Consider the following 20619-nt stretch of genomic DNA (forward strand, 5'->3'; position numbering starts at 1 on the left):
ATAATTCATGCTTTACTGCAATTGGTAAATCAGGCAAGTGAAAAACAGCAAGAGCCCATAATTTAAGTCCTCTCTGGGTTCTTAATCTAAGACTCTGGCATTTGAATTAGGATCAATAATACATGGGTAAAATTAAACCATGAAGCCAGCGTATATAAATTACTATAAAATCTATCACCCTGAAACTCGTAAATTAAGAATTGAGATAGAAATTCGACTTTTAATCCTTTGTATTAATCTTAATACTACAGTATATACTACACTACATAGATGTATATCTTGTTTTCATTTAAACTGCATGTTAACATAGATTTGGGCCTTTTGATCTAAAACAAAAGCCAATAATGTGCAGATAACAAGTTATTTCTCTGAAAAAGATATTTTTCCAGTTAAAGAAATTCCAGAAACATTTTTATGTCATCAAATCTATATGCCATTAATTCTAAGCAATGGGAATGATATCCTATTTTCTTTTACTTATGATTTAGTTCTGGACTCTTTTCATTCCCGTCCTCTCCTTTTTCCCTTTGATTCCTGTTTTCAAAGAATTGTGGATAAACTAAAATTGTAAGATTGAAAAACAGAAGAATGGCCAGCCTATTTCAGATAACACAAAGGAAGATGGTCTTTAATTATGTGTCCCCAAATTACCTATGAATGCCCGCCCCACAGGAATGGAAGTGAATATTCCTCTTTCCTTTCCTATATTACTAGGGTTCTCCTCGTCTATCTCTTTTTGCCCACCATTATGTTTCCTTCCACTACTGAGTATCTCTTCTGCCCAGTCCCAGTCCAATTTTGTCTAAGTGCTGGCTTGCAAACGGAGACAGGAAAAAAAAGAGGGGGGGAAGGTACTAAAGGAAAGGGAGGAAATAACATTACTTCAACATCTTTTTTGTGCCAGACACTGAACCAAGCATTTTACACATGCCATCTCATTTAATTATACAACAGTCCTGCAAAATTTTGCTACCGTCTTCATTAGACAGATGATGAAACTAAGGTTGAAAGACGTCAAGAAATGCACCCAGCACTTACACAGCTAGCAAATGTCAAGAAGGGAATAAGGAGGATTGAAAAACTGAAAGGTAAGCAAAATCTGTTCACTTTACACTTTACTCCATCTCTCCAGCCCTCACCCTGGGTTCATCTTCATGGGAATAGGTGCCAGTTGCTGCCAGCCTAATACCTTCAATGAACCTTAAACAGTAACTCTTAATGTTATCTTAAACTTAATTCTCAAATGTTGTTTACAATAATGTCATACATACAGTCTCAGAGACAAATGGAAAGATGAGAGTATCATTGGACTTCCCTTTCTGGGAATATGGAGCACTAGATCTTCTGAAAAATCTTCTGCTACAAAATAACTATAAATTGTGTAGGTTTATTTTTAATCTTTTTGATATATAGCATAACACAGCCAGCAAAAGAGAGAAGGAAATCTCCAGAGATCAAAAAATGAAAAAGAAGCTGAGAACATATCTGTAATGGATGCTAATGCTTCAACAGCTCTGGGTGTTTTTGCACTTGTCAGTAATCAATATTCAAAAAGATATTAGCAGAGAACTTACAGAATTATGGAAGCTATAGATCTCCAAATTAAAAAAACACAAATCTTGTAATAGAATTTTAAAAAGTAATTCCACATCTAAACACATTGATGTTATATATCAAAACAAAATATTTTAAGGCAGCCAGAGAGAAAAGATAGATTATCTAAAAAGGAAAAACAATTAAACTGACAGCAGGCATCCCCACAGCAACAATAAAATATACAAGACAATAAAATAATATCTTCAAAGTGCGGAGAGAAAGTAATTGCCAACTTGGAATTGTGAAACACAGCAAAACCATCTGTCAAGAACTAGGGCAAAATAAAGACATTTTCAGGCAAAAGAAAACTTAAAGTTTCATCAATAGAACCTTATCAAAGGAAATTCTAATGAATGTACTTCAGAAAGAAGAAAAATGAACCCAGGACTAAGGTACAAGAAGTAATGGCTTATAAAGAAATTAGAAAACATGTGGTTAAAGCCAAACAATAATTGAATGCATAAAACAGTAATGATGATGTATAATTTAGATAAGGATGAAGTACAATATTGGACAGCAACACCAAATAAAATGAGAGGAGATTAAGCGAAGTTAAGGCATTCTAAAGTTCTAGTTTTGTTTTAGAAGAGTAGAGATGTTTATTTCATTAGCAAAGAGACTTTATTCAGTCAAATATGCATGTTAAAATGTAAGAGTAATTGTAAAATTAAAAATGTTTGAAAATTAAAACCAAACAGCCTTCATCAAGCCAAAAATAGACCAGAAGAAAGAAAAAAAGAAAATGAGAAAAAGGCCGAATAAATAACATACAATAACACAGGGGAAATACATCCAAATATATCAGCAAATATAGTAAATATAAATCAAATTTAAAATAAAGATTTTCAGGTCAGATTAAAAATAAATTCAGTCTATTTCTAGGAAGATAGGTAGATATACTTGTTTTATATATATTACATTTAAGCATATATAAGGCTATGAAAGGAGGGAAAAGAAAACAGAGGGGTCAGGGACCTTGAGGTCTAAGATATGACATGATGCTAAGTTCCTTGGGTGTTTTTTTGCCTTTTACATACCAGACTTCAAGCTGAAGAAGCTGAAAACCCAGAAACAAAAACGGGCACAGACATAAAAAGCCCTAACAAAACACTGCTCTCTCTTTCTAAAGACCTAGGAAACCAGGCACGGTGGCTCATGCTTGCAATCCCAGCACTTTGGGAGACTGAGGCGGATAGATCACGAGGTCAGGAGATTGAGACCATCCTGGCTAACACAGTGAAAACCCCGTCTCTACTAATAATACAAAAAATTAGCCCAGTGTGGTGGCATGCGCCTGTAGTTCCAGCTATTCGGGAGGCTTAGGCAGCAGAATTGCTTGAACCCCGGGGGCAGAGGTTACAGTGAGCTGAGATCATGGCACTGCCCACCAGCCTGAGCAACAGATGAGACTTCATCTCAAAAATAAAATAAAATAATAAATAAATTAAAATGGCTTCTGGAAGCCATTATAAACACACTTGAATCAAATAAAAAAGCAGGAAATTTTTAGCAAAGAAACAGAAGATATAAAGAAGAACCAAATAGAAAACTTGGAACTGAAAAATACAATAGCTGAAATTTAAAAATTCAATGGATGAGCTCAACAGCAGAATAGAAGGGATAGAAGGGAAAATATCAATGACCTGAAAGATAGAACAATGAAAATTACCCAATGTAAACAAGAGTGAGAACAAAAATTGGGAAAAAATTAACAGAGGTTTATGGGACTATAACAAAAGGTTTAACGTTCATGTCATTAGAGCTCAAGAAAAAAAGGAGAAAGAGGGCAGGTTGTAAACTTCCCAAATTTGGCAAAAGACAAGCCTACAGATTCAAGAAGTGAGTGAGCCTCAAACAGGATAAATTCAAAGAATTTCACACCAAGACACATCATAGTTAAATTTCTGAACATTGATAACAAAGAAAAAATTCTTGAAAGCAACAAGGGAGAAAAGGTACTTTATCCATAGGGGAAATATAATTTGAATAACAATGGTTTCTCATCTGAAACCATGCAGTTCAGAAGGAAGCAGCATGCTGAAAGAAAAGAATTGTTAACCCAAAATTCTATATCCAGCAAAAATATCCTTTAGGAATAAGGGGAAATCAAGACTTTCTTACATGAAGAAAAACTAAGAAAATTTATCACTAGCTGCCATACCCAAAAAGAATGTGTAAGGAAGTTCTCTAAATGAAAAAGGAATAATTTTTTTTAAACAAATGAATCTTGGAACATGAGAAAGGAAGAAAAAATATGGGTAAGCAGAATTTTCTTCTGAGTCTTCCAAATTATGCAGAAAAATTTGAAGCTCTTGAGTCTTCCAAATTATGCTGAAAAATTGAAGCAAAAATTACAATGCTGTCTGAATTAGTTCCAAATGTATATAGAGGAAATATTTAAAACAAATATATTGTAATGAAGAAGTGTAAAAGAACATGAAGAGAAGTAAGGTTTCTATACTCCACTCAAACTGATAAAGTAGTGACACCAGTAGTCTGTGATAAGATATATGATGATGATGATGATGAAGATAGATAGATAGATAGATGTATATATGTAATGTAATACCTAGAGCAATGACTTAAACAGCTATACAAGGGGATACACTCACAAACACTGTATATACATTAAAATGGAATTCTAAAAAATGTTCAAATAATCTATAGGAAGGCAGGAGAGAAAACGGAAAAAAGAAATAAAAGAGGGGAGGAATAAGATGGCAGCTTTAAGTTTAAAGTAGCAATAATTATATTAAATTTAAATCGTATAAATGTACCAATTAAAAAACAGAAACTGGCAGATTGTGTTAAAAAACATGATCTAACTATATGCCATCTATAAGAAACTCACTTTAAATATAATGATATAGTCAGATTGAAAGTAGAAGGATAGAAAAGTAATACCATGAAAACATTAAGCAAAAGAAAGCAATAGTGGCTACATCAGTATCAGAGTATATATACAGACACCACAGACACACAAATATATTACCTATATATGTAATATGTCATTATATATAATGTATATATTTTATGTTGAATTAAATACATAACATACAAATAAATAATAATAAATGTATAGACAGAGTATACAATAAAATTCATTTCAGACCCCAAAGATTTACCTAAGACAAAGAAGGATATTACATAATGATAAAAGGGTCAGTTCATCATGACATGACAATCCTAAAGTATATGCACCAAACAACAGAGCTGAAAAATATGTAAAGCAAAAACCAATTCCAGGAACAGAACAGGGACTCCGGAGAAGAAATGAGGGACTTAGCATTTCATTGTCTGGAAATGATAATTTGGTGAGTTTCAGTTCTTTGATACTTTTGAGAGGCCTGAGGGTCCTTTCCTGAGTAAAGAACTTAGATAAAACAAATTTTCAATCTTTAAAACCTTTTAATATTCCTTATAAAAGGTTGTAAGATTCCTTGTAAAACTCGTTTTAAAAAAAGAGCAGAAGGGTCAATTTCTATGTTTCACCAAGAAAAAAAAATGTCTATGGGACTACTGCATTGGGTCAGTTTCATACCACTCCTCAAATGATAAGCATTTAGGTTGTTTCCAGATTTTCAAGTTTTAAAAACCTATGATGAACATTTTGTTATATGTGCGTATATGAGTATATATCCTCAGATCCTTGTCCAATTATTTCTTTAGAATAAATTGCTAGATGTATAATGGCTGGACTAAAGGTTATGAACATGAAATTGACATTTTATAATTCATGTTGTGCAAATATGTGCAGTTTCTCTATTTTTATCTATCTAAAGTTTCTCACGAACCCCCATCTTTCTGTATGATACAGGAAGCATGCAGATTTAAAATTGCCAATTAAAGATAATCTGACTTTTCAAGTTTAAAAAACAACATTTTCTATATCAAATCATCTCCCTTGTGGAAATGCTCAGACATTCAAGTTTTATCTTCCTTCTCCTTCCCAAAATGTCTTCATGGCAATTGAGGGTGGGATCCTGACAGCCAGCTGTCCTTTGAATCTCTGCTGGTAGTTCATTCTATGTTGTCTCTGGGCATCTTTTGAAGCCTATGGGACTAGTGCTGGTGTCTTCACCTAGTCTGATCTTTGAGACTGGTGAAGTCTACCTTCTTGGTTCAATCATATGGCACCCCAATCACAGTCTATTAGTATAGGAGTGCCTACACGTACATGACAACTGTCCCTAAGACTCAACTCTAGAGATTAGTCACTCACAGCCTCTGCTTGCTGTCCTTTCATCTCACTGTCATTTGAGGAGTAAGCCTGTCCCATGTTACGGTAATTTTCCAGAGCCTTCTCCAGACCTCAGTTTTGCGAATCATAGTGCAATGGGAAACTAGGGGATAATTTTTGCCCTCTTCCAACTTATTATGCCATCATACCATTTTTATTTTATTTATTTTATTTTATTTTTTCAGAGAGGGTCTCACTCTGTTGCCCAGGCTGGAGTGCAGTGGTGTGATCACTGCTCACTGCAGTCTCAACCTCCCCAGGCTTGGGTCATTATCCCACCTCAGCCTCTCAAGTTCCTGGGATTACAGGCACATGTCACCATGCCTGGCTGGTTTTGTATTTTTCTAGAGATGAGGTCTTACTATGTTGTCAGGCGGTTCTCAAACTCTTGGGCTTGAAAGATCCACCTGTCTTGGCCTCCCAAAGTACTGGGATTATAGGCATGAGTCACTGTACCTGTCTATTGTACAATTTTGAATCTCTTATCTGGGTGGCATCATGTTGGACGTGGTACTTGTCCAGAGGAATTTATCATTTTCCCAGCCTGCACTTGGGGATGCAAGGGACTGATTTTAGTGCTCTAAGAATCTACCAAACTTACTTGGAACCACCCCTTTCTCCTTCCTAGGCACCCTCCTCTAGGAACCAGAAAGGGCTATATATGACTCCCTCTTCCTATATAGATGAGATGAAATATGCCCTCCTTCTCAAGGTGGCATTCACCTTCTCCATTCCCTGGTGCCTTAATAATGGAAAGTTATAAGATTACCAGAAGAAACACATTGAAAGGTATTTGAAAAATTATTATTATGCACATCACATATGTTTTAAAACCTTAATATGTATTACCAAATTACCCTGCAAAATATGACACCAATTTAAACTCTCAGTGACAGTATACAAAATGTTGTTTCCCATTGTTCTTCAACAGTAAGCACAAAACTTGGCCAACCTGTTGGGCAAAATCTTGTTATCTCAATCTTTTAATCTGCATTTCTTTGAGTTCAGTGAGGTTGATATTTTTGATAGGTTTATTTGTTTTGTAAATTTTCTATTCATAATCTTTGCTCGTTATTCTTTTGGTCCTTTTATATTTTTCTTATTGGTTTATGACAGCGCTATATAGTGTAAGACTATTAACCCAAGTTTACCTTTGTCTTTACATTTTACTTGTAACATTTTTTGCTTTTCAATTTTTAAAAAATTTTTATGTAGTCAAATCTATCGGAATTGTTTTCCTTTTATGTTTTCTGGTTTTGCTTTCATGCTTAGAAGGATCTTTCACATATAAATATGATATAAATATATATCTACATATTATTCTGTACTTTAATATTTTAATATTTTAATTTAAGTATTTAATATATTTCAAGTTTACTTTGATGCAAGATATGAAGTAAGGTTCATTTTTCCCAAATGATTAACAAGTTGCCTAGTGTTGTAGCGCCCTTTTGTAGGAAGAAAAATATTATGTTCTTAATTTTCCAGAACACTGTGACCTCAATATAGCAGTTCTAAGTGACTGGCATAAACTGCTGTTATTTTCTGACATTACGCCAACTCTGAGGAACCTAGATCTGACCAAACTAACCTAACCTTCTAGGCAGGCACACACTCATCTGGATTTAGGTGAGTGGTAAATAGAAAGGGCTCTTCCAAATTAATTTTAGAGAGGTGGAATATCTGACAATGCCCTTTGCCCTATGTAACACACCCTGATCAATCAATGGGATTCCTCACAACCTCCTAGTAGAGTTTTACTAGTCCTGAAGAACATCTTGAGCCTCAGTTGTTAGGATACAATCCCTGAGCCAAGCCACAGATGTTTCTTTTGGCCAGGTGCAGTGTCTCACACCTGTAATCCCAGCACTTTGGGAGGCCAATGTGGGCTAATCACTTGAGCCCAGGAATTCAAGACCAGCCTAGGTAACATGACGAAACCCTGTCTCTACAAAAAGAAAAAAAAAAAAAATGAGCCAGGCATGGTGGTGAGCTACCCAGGAGGCTGAGATGGGAGGATCACACAAGCCTGGGAAATCAGGTGCCACTGCACTCCAGCCTGGGCGACAGAGCAAGACCTTGTCTCAAAATATATATATTTTCTTTTAGAAAGCATAGAATTGCAAAGGACATTCAAGATACTGGACAATGCATCAATTATATTGAAGTGGAAACTTCCCTGAACTATTAACAACATCAATCAGTTACTGGAGTTCCCCCTATTTTCCATCCTAATAACTCTTCTACTAGACCTATTAAAAAGGAAGGACTTTTGACAAGGTCCCTGGCTGCAGCCACAGCATTCCAGCATCTGAAACCTCTGTTTATCTTTCCCTTTATCCTTGCCTAGCCTACACCAACATGCTCCTAAGTTATTAAAACCAAACCCTGATTCTAAGGATAGAGCCTTTTAATCCCTTATTTCTTCCAAAGTATATTATCTTACTCTTTCACCTGCTTTCTTCAGGAATCTGGCTTTGCTTGAAGTTAAATACGTACTATCTTCCAGGTAGGGATATACTACTTCAAAGTCCTCAAGTCCCTGTGATTCTAAGGTCAGACACCATTGATTAAGTAACTAGGCAAATCAGAAAACTCAGTTTTTGACAAACAGAGTAGTATTTGTAGAGATATTTGAGTTTCACATCTAATATAGGTGGAATCATTAAGCAAATGCCCTGTCACATAAGCCAGATTCAAGCTCCTTGGTTAGTTTGGCATAGTTTGGCAATCAACATCCTTCACAATTGGGCCACAAGCCGTTTTCTTTCTAGCTTCTGTCATTCTTCTCCAGGTCTCTCCCAGTAGGCACCACACTAGCCCGTACTACTCCCCAAAGACACCATGACATTTTAGGTTTCGTCCCAAGCCGACTTCATATTTTAAATTTGCTCATTCAAATCTATCCTCAACATAGTTAACATAATGATTGCAAAATGCACATCTGATCATGTAGTTCCCCTCCTTTGAGGCTTTAAGCCTTTCCATAGTTCCCCTTCACTTGAAGGATGAGGTTCAAACTTTATTTCATGGTATGCAAGGCTGTCCATGATCTAATCTCTTACTTCTCTAATTTAATTTCTCACCATTATCTGCCTTGTATTTCACAAACTGGCAGTTCAAACTGCTTGTAGTTCTCCACTTGCACCATACTACTCTTATCTCCCTGCCTTTGCTGGTGTTCTTAGAATGCTTCCGTCACACCTATTCTCTTCATCTGCCTGATTGCTATATATTCTTTAACACTCAGCTCAGACATCACCTTTTGGAAATATTCCCTAGTACCTTCTCTGCAAAGGCTGGCTTCAGTATCTCTCATACATCCTCCAATAATATAAAATGTAAAATTCTATCAAAGTTTTTAGATCATTGTATTATGACTATGTTTTTGTATGCCAGTGAAACCATTTGATAGGTAACTCTAAGCGGAGAGATTTTGTCTTATCTCTTGCTGTATTCCCAAGGTCTAATAATATCTGGCACACACTAGACCGTCAATAAATGCTCACTGATTAAATTAACAAATAAATGAACTGTCATTTGATAGGTAAATTAACAAATAAATCCTGTCATTTGATAGATAACCCAATTGCCCCCCCCAATTCAACAATAAAGTGCCTTGAGGGAAGAAAAAAGTCTGCTACAAACCCAATCATAAACATGTTTTGAAAAACTTGTCAGCAGGGTGCAGTGGCTCACGCCTGTAATTCCAGCACTTTGGGAGGCCAAGGTGAACTCATCACTATGTCAGGAGATTGAGACTAGCCTGGCCAAAATGGCAAAACCCTGTCTCTACTAAAAATACAAAAAATAGCCGGACACGGTGGCACATGCCTGTAGTCCCAGCTACTCGGGAGGCTGAGGCAGGAGAATCGCTTGAACCTGGGAGGTGGAGTTGCAGTGGGTGGAGATCATGCCACTGCACTCCAGCCTGGGCAACAGAGCAAGACTCTGTCTAAATAAATAAACAAAACAAAACATAACTTGTCAAATTTGGCTAAGACCATTTAGTATTGTGCATATATAGCTTCCAACTCAAATAGTTGGCCATAAGGACATCTTCATCGCATGAACTTATGTAATGAAGAATAATTTGTATTCTACCAAATTTCTTTTTTTTTTTTTTTAGACTGAGTCTCACACTGTCGCCTGGGCTGGAGTGCAAGGGCGCAATCTTGGCTCACTGCAACCTCCACCTCCCGGGTTCAAGCCATTCTTCTGCTTCCTGAGTAGCTGGGATTACAAACACCCACCACCATGCCCAGCTGATTTTTTGTATTTTTAGTAGAGACAGGGTTTCACTATGTTGGCCAGACTGGTCTCAAACTCCCAACTTTGTGATCTGCCAGCCTCAGCCTTCCAAAGTGCTGGGATTACAGTTGTGAGCCACTGCACCTGGCCGCTACATAATTTTTTATTGTTAATTATCTGTTTATGTGTCTACATTTCCCTCAAGAGACTTGGACCATAATTCCAAAAGACACAATCTTTAATGCCTTAATCTTGAATGTTGAAATCCTGAAAGATCAAAATTTCTAAAGTCTAACATAAACCAACAAAAAATTAAAAAATAAAAATAACAAAATCTCCAAAGTCTAAAATCCCAAAAGACCAAAATCCTAAAAATCTAATTCTAGAAAAAATTATTTTAAAAAAATTATTTAAAAGACATTTATTTACATTTTCAAAAGATATTTTTTTTTTTCGAAACAGGGTCTCGTTCTGTCACTCAGGCTGGAGTGCAGTGGAGCAATCTCAGCTCACTGCAACCTCCACTTCCTGGGCTCAAGTAATCCTCCCACCTCAGCCTCCCAAGTAACTGAGGCTACAGGCTTATACCACCATGCACTGCTAATTTTTGCATTTTTTGTAGTAACAGTTTTCACCACATTGCCCAGGCTGGTCTCAAACTCCTGAACTCAAGCAATCCACCCACCTCAGCTTCCCAAAGTGCTGAGATTACAGGTATGAGCCATCGCATCTGGCCTAAAAGGGGATTTGTCTCAGAAACATATAAAAACATGACAAAACACTTCATAGGCCAGTTTACACAATAAAATAGGCAATAATAATAATACATCGTTTAGCAAACACAAACACTCAGGCATACTAACGACAGTTACACGGGTGTAAATTTTAAGCAGACAAACTGTGTTCATAAAGAAATCACTTATATAACTTCATTTAACTAAAATATCATGACAGACAACCTGTCTTTTAATGAGATCTATCAAAAACTTCAAGAAGTCACCACTACATATTTAGTCACCCAAAGAGCTGAGATCTAGACAAACTATCTTTCACAAATGCATATGTATTTAATACAAAAAGGATATCTCTTTATTTATTGAAGAAGCTTCAGTATTTTTATGTAAAGGCACAATGTGTACACATAAAGTCTATGTTGTGATAATGTACTTTCATGGAGTCAAATTTGCAAAAAAATGCAAAAAACTAATTAGAACTCTCTAAAGTCTTTACGCAAGTTACACTTTCTGTATTGGAAATGATGTGAAGATAAAACACATTGCATAATGAACTGTAAAAAATAACACTGAAAATTTAAAGTAGTGGGGGGAAACTAAACTAAAAAGAAAACGTGACATATGAAGAAGTGCATTACAGGGAGAGATTATGGGCAATTGCATAGAGGTAGTCCATAAGAGCTGACCAACTTTCACAATCATTAACTGTATTTTGAAGTCTTGCATGGCAATAAATAGCTGCTTTTTTTTTTCTTTTAGGGCATGACTTTCTTCAGAGAACATGGTCACATTCATTTTCTACATGGCACTGCTCTTTTTGATATTCTACTGTAACTCAACATACACCAACATGAGCATTCCCTATTAAATTCTGTGCCCTGCTGATACGTTGTTCTGGGTATGAGGAAATTCACTCCACATGCATTCATTGGTGGAAACAATACTGTGGCATGTCTTTTTATCCTACCATGCACGTAATTATGTTTTAATCAGTCAGTAACTTCACTGCTTCTTCAGGCAAATGTGGCTTTAATTCATTGAATGCTCCCTGAATTTATCATCTGGCAGGAATGACAATGTAGACAAATGATACTTTTTTTTTTTTGAGACAGAGTCTTGCTCTGCCACCCAGACTGGAGTACAGTGGCATGTTCTCCTCTCAGTGTAACCTCTGCCTTTCAAGTAGCTGGGACTATAGGCATGGGCCACCATGCCCGACTAATTTTTGTATTTTTAGTAGAGATGGGGTTTCACCATGTTGGCCAGGCTGGCCTTGAACTCCTGACTTCGTGATCTACCCACCTCGGGCTCCCAAAGTGCTAGGATTACATGAGTGAGCCAACATGCCCGGCCCACAAATGATATATTTTCAAACTGGAGTTTCTGTTGTTGCTGTGTTGCATGGCCAATCCACTCATCTTTATTTGCTGCCAAATGCATTGGGCTGAATAGAAATAAAAACTTTATTGGTAACACCTTAAAATTCACCTTTAGAAGCGTTGATTGGAACTAATTCAAAATCTGTTGTTGTGTTTTGGGGATTCCATTAGATGTTAGAGATTTGACATTTTAGGAATCTAGACTTTAGGAATCGTGTCTTTCAGATTACTATGGGCAATGCCCACAAGATTAGGAACTTCTTAAAGCCACACATCCAGTGCAATGCTTGACACATAGTAGGCACTCAATAAATGCTTGTTGAATGAATGTGTAAGACATACATTCACACTGTTTCCCCTTCTCCTACTTCTGATGCCTCTTCTCCTACTTCAATTCCACCTGAAAAAAATTATACTTGTCTTTTAGGCTTCAGCTCAAATGTCAACCTTTCTAACTCAACAGAAACAGAGCTAATTACTTCCTCCTCTGTGCTACCATAGTTCATTATACATATAGTTCTTGTAGCACCTATTATATTGGAGTATAGCTGAATTTAAGAAACATCACCCCTCTACTTGTGAACTCCTCAAGAGTGGGAACTTTGATTATTTACATTTGTGTCTCTCTATACTGTACCTAACACATAGAAGGTCCTAAATAATAGTTTGTCAAATTGGATTGAAAGGGCTGACAGTAAGAATAGAATGGAGGAGATATGTGTCATAACACTGGGAGAGAGACCAAATCAAGAATTTCTGAATCAAGGATGACTTAAGGTTTTGAACTTGAATAACTAGAATAATTGAGTCATTTGACTCTGAGTAGCAGAAATAAAGAAATGAGTACTTGGCGCAAGTTTGGGCAGGTGTGGGCAATCAGGAGTTTACATTCAATCTTGGACATGCTGAGTTCAAGGTTCCAGGAAACATCCAGCCAACATTGAAACACGGACCTGAATTTAAAGTGCTAGAAATGTAGGCTCAGAAGTCATCTATGGTTGGCACTATAGGAACTAAGAGACAAGAAAAAAAAATACCCACTTTTATTACATTGGTCTAAGTAAAAATAATAAAAAGAAGTAAAAGAACTGAGTGCTAAATACTGGAAAGGAAGAGAATATGTATTGGCTGATAATATCATAGTCTAACTGGAAAAGTGAAAAGTCTAAAATAAAAACTCTTACAATCACAAGAGTCAAGATGAATACACAAAAATATACTTCTTTCAGTATAATGATTACTAATTGTAAAACGCAATAAAAACCATTTGTTATAATAAAACTATAAAACAGAGAAATGTGTAAAATCTATATTAGGAAAGCCATAGAACTTCACTGAAACACATAAAGGAACATGTTTTAAAATGGAAAAGCATAGGAGTTCCTGGAGGGGATGATGCAATAGCCTAAATAAAACAATTCTCTCAAAATTAACGTGTGAATCTAATGTAATTTTTATCAAAAACCTAAAGAACATTTTTGGAAACTTGAAAAATTAATTCTAAAATTCATCTGTAAGAGTGTAATCCAGAAATTTTTTGGAAACAAAAAATATGATGAGAATGGACTTGCTCTGCCAGGAAGCAAAACTGACGTAAGGCAACAGCAATGCAAACAATCCAGAACATATCTATGTTTATCTGGAAGTTTTGTATGTGATAACAGTGAAGTTTCATATCTGAGAGAAGACAATGATTATTCAGGAAATGGAGTTAGAACAGTTTTTTATTCATTTGGAAAAAAATAAGATCTCTCCTTTAGACCATATACAAAAATGAATTCCGGATGAAGTGAAGATCTAAATGTAAAAAACGAAATACAGAAGGATAGAATACAGATGATTCGTGACAATATCGAGGTAGGAAAAGCTTTCTAAACAACTCACAAAACCTCCAGGCTATAAAGTAAAAAAAAGATAACTCTCACTGCACAGAAATCTAAAATTGTACAACAAATGATAGCATAAACAAAAATCAAGAGTTTTTTAAAAAGTAAAAGAAAAATCAGAGAGAAAATATTTTAGCAAATTAAGGGATTTAAGATACATAAAAAATAGAGTTCTTTCAAATCAATAGGAAAAGAGAATCCAAACGAAAAACTTCGCAAACAGGCAGTTTAAAGATAAGTACAAATTTTTCATAAAACATTAAAAATATTCAGCCTTGCTAGTAATAAAAAATGCAAGTAGAAACAATAAGATATTTTCTTTTTATTTTTTACTATTTTCTTTTTACTAAACACTAATTAATAACCAGTGCTCTTGATGAGGGTATAGAGAAATGGACTGCTTTAATCCCATTCCCTCCAGTCATGTTTCTGCAGGATGTTCAAAATCTGGTCTACACTGTAGCCTTGCCTAACACCCTGACCATTGTGAGTCATGTGTTTCTTAGGACAAGTGATCAGGTTAGCTGGCTCTCCAAAAGTATTTTTTAATTAACAGAAAAAGCCCTGGCCGAGTGTGGTGGCTCACACCTGTAATCTCAGAACTTTGGGAGGCTGAGGCAGGAGGATTGCTTGAGCTCAGGAGTTCCAGACCAGCCTGGGCAACAAACATGGTGAAACCCTGTGTCTACTAAAAATACAAAAATTAGCCAGGCCTGGTGGCACATGTCTGCAGTCCCAGCTACTTGGGAGGCACAACAATCACTTGAACTCAGGGGGTGGAGGTTGCAGTGAGCCAAGATCATGCCACTGCACTCCAGCCTGGGTAACAGAATGAAACTCTGTTTCAGTAAAAGAAAAAGAAAAGGAAGGAAGGAAGGAAGGAGAAAGAGAAAGAAAGAAGAAAAGAAAGAAAGAAAGAAAGAAAGAAAGAAAGAAAGAAAGAAAGAAAGAAAGAAAGAAAGAAAGAAAGAAAGAAAGTAAAAGAGGGAGGGAGGGGAGGAGGGAGGGAGGAAGGAAGGAAGGAAAAGAAAAGAAAGAAAAAGAAGAAAGAAAGAGGAAGGAAGGAAGGAAGGAAGGAAGGAAGGAAGGAAGGAAGGAAGGAAGGAAGGAAGGAAGGAAGGAAGGAAATAAAAGCCCTTATTTTAGTTTGTCAATTTTAATGACATAAGCATTTCCATTATGGGCAGTTTTTTAAATTTATTTTTTAATTGACAGAACTAGTATATATGTGTGATGTACAACATGATGTTTTGAAATATGTACACATTGTGGAGTGACTAAATTTAGCTAATTTACATGTGCATTATCTCACATGCTTATCATTTTTGTGAGAATACTTACAATGTACTCTCAGCATTTTTAAAATATGCGACATATTGCTATTAATTATAGTCACCATCCTGTACAACAGATCTCTTGAATTTATTCCTCCTGTCTAACTGAAATTTTGTATCCTTTGACCAACATTTCCCCATATCCAATCCCACCCTCATCCCATCCCCTGCTGTATGGGTGATTTCAAGCTGCTAAGATAGCATCAGTTTCCTGAAACCATCAGCCAGCTCCTGCACTCCACTGTGTGACACGGCAGCTCTCACAACTTTGCCCACTAATTTCCTTAGAAGGAATTCTCATAAACTCTCAGGGAAGCAGAAGACAAGCTGTGCCCGGGAGACTCTTCCTCTGGGATCCTTTATTTAATAGTGACAATATTGCCCTTTCCTACCACAGCAAATTTAGTGCTTGAGACTCATTTTTTAAAAATAAAACAATACAATATACATATATAGTTAATACATAAAGAAAAAAACACTAAGAAATCTTTAAAACAAAAGACATGACACCGATTGCCTCTGTTGGTGATGGATGGGGAAGTAATTGAGGAGGAGCTCACGGGGGCCTTCTAAGATACTGAAACTGTCCTATTTCTTAAGCTGTATGGTAGATACATAGGTGTTTATTTTATTATTATGCCTATATTATTTTTATGTGAGATAAGGTTAATAGCTAAAAATAATAAAATATAAAAAAGAAAGAAAACACAAATGAAAAATTATGTATTAAAACAAAATACAGTAGAATATTTTTATATAATCTTCAATTGGGAGAAACTTCCTTAGCAAGACTCCAAATCCACAATCCAAAAAATTGACAGATTTGGTGACATAAAAATTTAAAATATCTGTACAACAAAAGATCACCAAAAGAAAGGTTGAGGGTTTTTAGATACAGGGTCTCACTTTGTCACCCAGGCTAGAGTGCAGTGGCTCTGTCATAGCTCACTGAAGCCTCAAATTTCTGGGCTCAAGTGATCCATACCCCCTCCTCAGTTTCCCAAGTAGCATGTGCCATCATGCCCAGCTAATTTTTTTAAACTTTTATAGAGACAGGGTCTCGCCGTGCTGCCCAGGCTAGTCTTGAAATCCTGGCTGCACAAGCAATCTTTGTACCTCGGCCTCTCAAAGCGCTGGGATTACAGACATGAGCCACCACACCTAGCCTAAACAAACTTAAAAGACAAGTAACATAGTAGGAAGGAAGATTTTCTACTATGTGAGAAAATAATTAACACTTTACATATCTGACAAGACCCTATAAAGCAATGAGAAAAAGACAAAAAAAATCCATGAGAAAAATAAGTTAAAGAATATCTACAGAAAATTCACAGAAAAATGTGCAAACAGTAAATATATTTTAAAATGTTTAATCTCACTAATATTAGGGAAAATAAATTGAACAATAATGAAATGCCAAATTTCACCCATCTTGTTGGCAAACATAAAAAGGATCAATAAAATCGAGTGTTGGTGAGGGTGTAAAGAAACAGGGTCTCTCAAACACCAGTGGCAGGAGTGTAATTGGGTACCTTCTTCTTGGAGGACAATCTGGTTTTATATCTAACAATATCTTAAATGCATTTTCAAACTGCTAGAATTCAGGTTGAAAATTCCCCTGCTAGAATGGTAGCCTTCAGATGCACTCAGACAGGGGCGCAAAGTATAGGTGAAAGATAAAACCGAATGCCCATCAACTGGTTAAATGGATTGCAAAATATCCACACAAAGAAATTCATACATTTGCTTAAAAAAGAAGATGGGGCGGGTGCAGTGGCTTATTCCTGTAATCTTATCACTTTGGGAAGCCAAGACCAGAGGATCACTTGAGCCCAGGAGTTTGAGACCAGCCTGGGCAACATAGTGGGACCCAATCTCTACCAAAAAAAAATGGTCTTAAATTAGCCAGGCATGGTGGTACATGACTATAGTCCCAGCTACTCTGGAGGCTGAGGTGGGAGGATCATTTGAGTATGGGAGGTTGAGGCAGCAGTAAGCCATTATAGCACCACTGCACTCCAGCCTTAGCGACAGAGTCCCTGTCTTAAAAAGAAAAGAAAAGAAGAAAAAAGAAAGGAGGGAGGGAAAGAAGATGCACAAACATGGAAAGATGCCTCTAGTTTGTGGCTATATTTTTTAAAAGCAGCATGCAGATGAATACTTACAGGATGACTTTATGAAAAAAATCTCTCTATGTGAATATATGTGCATTTGTATGTATACATATGCATATATATAAAAGAAAAGAAAAATATTTTGAAGGAAACTCACTAAACTATTCATTATGGTTATCTCTTGTGGGGGAATGTGACTGCAGAAAGACTATCAATTGTCTACTGACACCCGACACAGCGGCTCATGTCTGTAATCTCAACACTTTGAGAGGCCGAGACAGGTGGATCCCTTGAGCTCAGGGGTTTAAGACCAGCCTGGGCAACATGGCGAAATGCTGACTCTGCAGAAAATATGACAAATTAGCTGGGCATAGGATGTATGCCTGTAATCTCAGCTACTCCAGAGGCTGAGGTGGGAGGATCACTTCAGCCCAGGTGGTCAAGGCTGCAGGGAGTAGAGATCGCACCACTGTACTCCAGCTGGGGTGACAGAGTGAGACCCTGTCTCAAAAAACTAATGAAAATTGCAATATTTAACTTTTTTATTGTTTCAATCTTTATCAACCTATATCTGAAGATTCCTTTTGTAATTTTAATTTAAAAATGTTTATATTTGCGTAGTTGGGAAGGAATTTTTACCAAATAATATATTTGACAATGTATAATTTGGTATACATTTGATTGGGACCTCTTTTGTGAGTAGTCTAGATTACTTTTGTCAAGGTAGCCTGTGGATAATATGAGATCACAATCATGACAAAATTACATATCTCTGACTCTGATCTGCTCTGCAGAAGTTATAAATAACCATCCTTAAGTTTTTCCCAAATATGTATAGGAATAAGCTCTTAGAGGCTATTTTACATGTGTTCTAAAATGAATCAGTTTGGCTGCTGTGTGGTGCCTGCCATTTCCTCCAATAATGATGTCTCCTGTTCTTGTCATCACCAAGAGCAGCTAGTATGTCAGCAATGCCCATGAAGGCTTCATGGGCTGATGTCTGAGCTGAAAGCGCCAATGCTGTTTGTCAAAGTTCCTGAGGGTACTATTGCCATCAGAGCTACTTCCCTCAACAATGCCACTACCAATACTGCTGCCAACATCACTATAATCTTGGTACCTATTTCCCCTCATTCCCACATCCAATTTGTTTAAAAGTCCTATGGATTTAACTTCCAAAGCATACCTCAAATATGCCAACTTATTTCCAAGTTCACCATAACCACCTTGGCTCAAGCCACCACCATATCTTATCTGGGCTACTCCAATTATCCTATTAATTGATCTCCTTCTTTCTGCTCTTGCAGTAATCCAATACATTTTCCACAATAGTTATGTGAATCATCCTTTAAAATATAAATTAGGTCCTGGCATGGTGGCTCATGTCTGTGGTTCCAGCACTTTGAGAGACCAAGGCAGGCAGGTTTCTCAAGCTTGGGAGTTCAAGACAAGCCTGGGCAGTATGGTGAAAGCCTGTCTCTACAAAAAATATAAAAATTAGCTGAGCATGGTAGTACATGTCTGTGGTCTCAGCTACTTAGGAGGCTGGGGTGGGAGGATTGCTTGAGCCTGGGAGGTAAAGTCTGTAGTGAGCCATGGTCGCACCACTGCACTTCAAACCAGGAGACAGAGCAAGACCTTATCTCTCTCACTCTCTCTCTCTCTCTCTCTCTCTTTTTCCCTCCCTCTCTCTCTCCATATATATATATTTATATATATATACACACATATATATATATCGCTTCCCTGTTCATGATATATATTGAACAGGACCTAGATACACACACACACATATATATGATCATATATATGGTCTTAACAGTTCTCTGCTCAAAACAATTCAGTGACTCTCCGTCACACTTAGATTAAAATTTAGACTTCTTATCATGATATCTTTGGTTGTATATGATCTGCCCTGACTACCTCTAGAAGCTCATCTTGTGCCACTCTCTCCTCAATCAATTTGGTCCAGTCACACTGGCTTCCTTTCTATTCCTCAGACATGCTAAGCTTTCTTCTACCTTGGGGTCATTGTATTTGAGTTTATTTGCCTAGAAAGTTATTCGCCCTATTCTTCATATTGTTGACTCCTTCTTGTCATTCATATCTTAACTCAAACGTTACCTTTGCAGAGAATAACTTTCCCTGACTTACCAATCCACATAGGCACCCACTCATTCTCTACCATATCACTCTATTTTAAGCTGTGCACAGCACTTAACACTGGCTGGCCTTCTTTTTGTTTATTCGTCCTTGTCTGTCAACAGACCCACTAGAGTCTGTGATCCAAGAAAACAAGAATCTTGTTTATCCTGTTTGCCACTGTATCCTCAGCACCTATGTACCTGGTGCATGGCACAGGTTCTCAATAAAATTTGGCTAAATGAAGGGGTCATCATTACTATGATGGTTAACACTGAGTGTCAACTTGAGTAGATTGAAGGATGCAAAGTATTGTTCCTGGGTGTGTCTGGGAGAGTGTTGCCAAAAGAGATTAACATTTAAGTTGGTGGACTGGGAGAGGCAGACCCTCCCTCAATCTGGGTGGCCATAATCTAATCAGCTTCCAGCAGAGCTAGAATAAAAGCAGGCAGAAGAACATGGAAGGACTAGACTGGCCGAGTTTTCCCGTCTTCATCTTTCCCCTGTGCTAGATGCTTCCTACCCTTGAACATCAGACTCCAAGTTCTTCAGCTTTTGGACTCTTAGACTTACACCAGTGGTTTCCAGAGGCTCTCAAGCCTTCGACCGCAGACCGAAGGCTGCCGCACTGTCGGCTCCCTATTTGTGAGGTTTTGGGACTTGGACTGGCTTTCTTGCTCCTCGGCTTGCAGATGGCCTGTTAAGGGGATTTCACCTTGTGATCATGTGAGTCAATACTCCTTAATAAACTCCCTTTCATATATACATCTATCCTATTAGTCCTGTCCCTCTAGAGAACCCCTGCTAACGCAATCACCAATACTGCCAGTGTTGTTGTCAATGCCAATGTCAAGCCTGGCTGCACATAGAATTACCTGAGGAAATTTAATAAATATTAATGCCTGGCCTGGTCCCACTCTAAGTGGTTCTCATTAATTGGTGT

The sequence above is a fragment of the Callithrix jacchus genome, chromosome X (genome assembly GCF_049354715.1).
Source record: "Callithrix jacchus isolate 240 chromosome X, calJac240_pri, whole genome shotgun sequence".
Lineage (NCBI taxonomy): Eukaryota > Metazoa > Chordata > Mammalia > Primates > Cebidae > Callithrix > Callithrix jacchus.